This window comes from Gekko japonicus, unplaced genomic scaffold (assembly GCF_001447785.1).
Source record: "Gekko japonicus isolate JY-2015 unplaced genomic scaffold, Gekko_japonicus_V1.1 scaffold2066, whole genome shotgun sequence".
NCBI lineage: Eukaryota > Metazoa > Chordata > Lepidosauria > Squamata > Gekkonidae > Gekko > Gekko japonicus.
In genome coordinates, this window is record NW_015168107.1 from 273,497 (window position 1) to 278,530 (window position 5,034).

Genomic DNA, 5,034 nt, shown 5'->3' on the forward strand with positions numbered 1-5,034 from the left:
GGAGGTTGAGGGGGGACAGGATGGCTCTCTTGAAGGATTTGAAGGGCTGTCCCTTAGAGGAGGGCAGGGAGACTTTCCTGTTGGCAGCAAGAGGACAGGTCTTGCAATAATTGTTTTAAATTGCATCCATAAAGATACAGCTGGATCTTAGGAGAAACGTTTTTACAATCAGAGTTGTGCTACAGTGGGATCAGCTACCTGGGGAGGTGGTGAGCTCCCCCTCCCTGTCAGTATACAATCAGCGGCTGGACAAACACTTGTCAGGGATGCTCTGGGCTGATCCTGCATCGAACAGGGGGTTGGATTAGGTGGTCTGCATGAAGGTAAAGGTTTCCCTTGCTCGAAAGCCAGTCGAATCTGACTCTAGGGGGCGGTGCTCATCTCCGTTTCCAAGCCGAAGAGCCAGCGCTGTCCAAAGATGCTTCCATGGATGTGGCCGGCATGACTTAAACGTCGAGGTGCACGGAATGCTGCTACCTTCCCACCGAAGCGGTACCTATTTATCTACTTGCAATTTCTTGCTTTCAAACTGCTAGGTTGGCAAGAGCTGGGGCCAGAGTCGGGCGCTCACTCCATCAAGCGGCACTCGGGTCTCGAACTGCCGAACTACAGACCTTCCAGTCTACAGCTCAGCATCTTAACCTCTGAGCCCCTTCCAACTCTATGATTTTATAATGGAGCCTCTGGCACTGTGTTTCCTTACTGAGCCTCCATTACGAGAATGTCCGGTAAACAAGGAAGAGGAAGAGGAAGAGGAAGAGGAAGAGGAAGAGGAAGAAGAGGAAGAAGAGGAAGAAGAAGAAGAAGAAGAAGAAGAAGAAGAAGAAGAAGAAGAAGAAGAAGAAGAAGAAGAAGAAGAAGAAGAAGAAGAAGAAGAAGTTGCATAGAGATGGATCCAGGCAGTCCAGATTTGGAAAAACTAGACTTACGAATTCCACCTACCTGCCTTTCCTTCCCCTGCTCTGCTTTCTACACATGATCCGTGGAGTTTGGGCCTTGAATGGAATCAATTTGCCTCCTTCACCTCCAATCAGCCTCTATTTTATCTGGATGGGTAATGAACATGCCTCGTCACCTTGGATTTGGAAAGGTCAAAACTGGTCGGATTTCGCTCCCCCACCCCACTCTATAGGAGTCCATGCTTGTATTTCACAGATAATTATTTTTGTACAGCGCTTCCCCCCCCCTTTTCCTACCACTATGGCACTAGCCTGTACCTACTGTTAGTCACTTCCTAATTATAGGACTAGTTAGATTTGAGTCCAGTAGGGGTGTCCAAGAGGGGACTGGAGGCAGCCTGGTATAGCCCAAACTCGTCCAATCTCAGAAGCTCTGCAGGGTCAGTATTTGGGTGGGAGACCACCAGGGAAAGCTCTGCAGAGGACGGCAATGGCAAACCACCTCTGCTTCTCACTTGCCTTGAAAGCCCCTTGCTGGGGTCACCATAAGTTTTGGATGGGAGACCAGCAGGGAAGGCTCTGCAGAGGACGCCAATGGCAGACCAACTCTGCTTCTCACTTGCCTTGAAAGCCCCTTGCTGGGGTCGCCATAAGTCTTGGATGGGAGACCACCAGGGAAGGCTCTGCAGAGGACGCCAATGGCAGACCACTTCTGCTTCTCACTTGCCTTGAAAGCCCCTTGCTGGGGTCGCCATAAGTCTTGGAAGGGAGACCACCAGGGAAGGCTCTGCAGAGGACGGCAATGGGCAGTGCCAACCTGGGTTAGCTTCAGATATCTGATGAGACCAGGCTATGCCATGCTGCCTTTCCTCCGTCTTCATTGGGTTGCTGTTAAAAAAGCCAATTACTGATGGACCACTGCCCTCTATAGATCATTCCAGATGACTTGAAAGCCCCTTGCTGGGGTCACCATAAGTCTTGGAAGGGAGACCACCAGGGAAGGCTCTGCAGAGGACGGCAATGGGCAGTGCCAACCTGGGTTAGCTTCAGATATCTGATGAGACCAGGCTATGCCATGCTGCCTTTCCTCCGTCTTCATTGGGTTGCTGTTAAAAAAGCCAATTACTGATGGACCACTGCCCTCTATAGATCATTCCAGATGACTAGCTGTGTCAATCTGTAGAAGCAAAATAAAACTGGGACCCTGTAGTCTAAAGTGCCACTGGACTCCTTATATGGACTCTTCATCGGTCTATGTTGGCTTGCCCCTAAGAACATAAGAGAAGCCAATGTTGGATCAGGCCAATGGCCCGTCCAGTCCAACACTCTGTGTCACACAGTGACCACAAATACCAGGTGCCATCAGGAGGTCCAGCAGTGGAGCCAGAACACTAGAAGCTCTCCCACTGTTGCCCCCCCCCCAAGCACCAAGAATTCAGAGCATGACTTGCCCCAGAATTCCTATCTATACCTTGTGGCTAATAGCCACTGAAGGACCTCTTCTCCGTATGTTTATCTAATCCCCTCTTGAAGCTGTCTATGCTTGTAGCTCCAGTGACAAAGTGTCTAGAATGAGGGAATAAACGGGCGAGTTTAGCAGATGTGAGTGTTCAGCAGCAGGGTGAGGAAGCCAGGCCACATCTCCAAAAGGGTAAACCCATTTTCCAAAAACAAATCTATATAAATAGAAAGTTTTATAAAAAAGGGGGGGTTAAAATGCGCAACCCCCCAATAATAAAAAGGCAATTATGACGGTAGATTGCCCACCCTCTCACTCTCTCAGCCTAATCTACCTCACAGGGTTGTTGTGGGGATAAAATGGAGGACTGGAGAATGATGTAAGATACCTTGGGGGCCCATTGGGGATCAAAGTGGGGTATAAATGTAACAATTGGATTGAATTTAAATTAAATTTTAAAAATAGACAATTCCAAATGGAGGATTTGATCACAAGGTCTTTCAAAAGGAATGATTTTTTTCTCTTTATTCCCTTTCCTTAAAGAAATCACGTTTTATGCACTGGGGGGGGGGGGAGCCAGCCCCTTTCTTCCCTTTCCACTGAGCAAAGGGTAAAGCCTTCACCCAGACTGGGGAGACGTCTACCAACTTAAGTGCCTTTTCTATTGGAGGATGGTTGGATTCTACCCAACGTCTGCCAACCAGCATATTCTATTCAGTGGTTCCAATCCTGGCTCTCACAACTGTTGCCATTACAAGGGAGACAATTTCATGTGTCCGTCTTTCTGCCTTGAACCTTCTCGCTGGTACTTGGTCCACTTATTCTCCTCCTTCCCACTTTCCTCAGGATTAACTTTGCTCCACCACTTTCTTTTGCTTTGCTGTGTCTCCTCAAAGCTTCCTGTACCATGGCCTCTACTTTCCACAATAAAGCCTATTATCTGTATCTGTTACTCACACCATCAGCCATATCCCATTTGCCTTAATCTGGTTATCATGTGCTTCTAACCAGCACGGCGGCTGCTGCTGCTGCTGCTGCTGCTGCTGCTGCTGCTTCTTCTTCTTCTTCTTCTTCTTCTTCTTCTTCTTCTTCTTCTTCTTCTTCTTCTTCTATTATTTTATTTTATTTTATTAAAACAAACACAACATAAACAAACATACATACATACAACGGGGGATTCCATTTCATCTTTAACTTATCTGTATAAATACCTTATACAATGTCCGGTTATTTATTTTCGGTATTTTGCCATGTATTGTTGTATAAATCTTTTGTGTATATTTAAAAATAAAGTTCTGTTTCCCCCTAAGGTGGTTGTGCATCCATATATTTTATTTATTATATTCTTTGACCCATTTATAAAATATTGTCCGTGTATTTTTCGAAGCTTTCTTCAGTTTGTCCTCTCAGGATTAGTGTTAGTTTGTCCATTTTATTCTCTTGAAGGTAGCTCATTTCTTCTCCAGTACTTAGCATAAAGTATTCTCACAGTTGTCACTACATGTATAATAAGATAGGAATCCTGTTTTTTACAATTTTCTGGTAATATATTCAGTAAAAACAATTCTGGTACATAAGGTATAGTACTGTTTAACATTTTTTGTAATATTTCATGAATCCAAGACCTGTATTTTTTTACTTTATCACATGTCCACCATAGATGAAAAAAAGAACCGACATTTTTTTTGACATTTCCAACAGTTATTTGAGAGGTTAGGGTAAAATTTTGATAATTTATCTGGAGTGATATACCATCTAGAAAACATTTTATAAATATTTTCTTTATATGAAGTTGCTTTAGTAATCTTTACTTTTTTCCATCAAACCTGTGCCCATTGCTTCAAATCAATATTGTGACCCAAGTTTTGTGCAGCTCCTTGACTGGGCTCTCCTTTGCTTTGAGGATCCGAGGAGTTTCAGAAGGTGTGTGTATTGAGTGCTATCAACTGTTATGTATTGGGACAACAGCTGTGGAGAGGCCCACGGACGTCGCGCCTGCCGTTTCCAAGAAGTCACCTGCAGGCCCTGCAGCCCAATGTGGTGTCATTTGCAAAGTTAATGAGCAGCCCCTCCACATCCTCATCCTGATCATTTATAAAAATGTCAAAAAGTACCAGGCCCAGAATCAAGCCCTGTGGCACCCCACTGGACACCACCCTCTATTCAGATGAAATGCCATTGACAACTACTCTCTGAGTGTGGTTCTCCAACCAGTTCCCTATCCAGTTGACGATCCTGGAGTCCAGTCCACAGTCCTCTAGTGTACCCATCAGAACATGATGGGGAAGTCCTGACCTGGATAGTCCAGGTGAGCCCGATCTCGGAAGCTAAGCAGGGTCGACTCTGGCAAGTACTTGGGAAACCTCCTTGGAATACCAGCAGTCGGGAGGCGGGGGCAGGCTTTATTCATGCGGCTACAAGCATGGATGGCTTCAAAAGGGAATTAGATAACCATATGGAACAGAGGTCCATCAGTGGCTATTAGCCACGAGGGATAGATAGGGGCTCTGGGGCAAGTGATGCTCTGTCTTCTTGGTGCTTGGGGGGTCAACTGTGGGAGGGCTTCTAATGTCCTGGCCCCACTGGTGGACCTCCTGATGGCACCTGGTATTTCTGGCCACTGTGTGATACAGAGTGTTGGACTGGATGGGCCATTGGCCTGATCCAGCATTGACG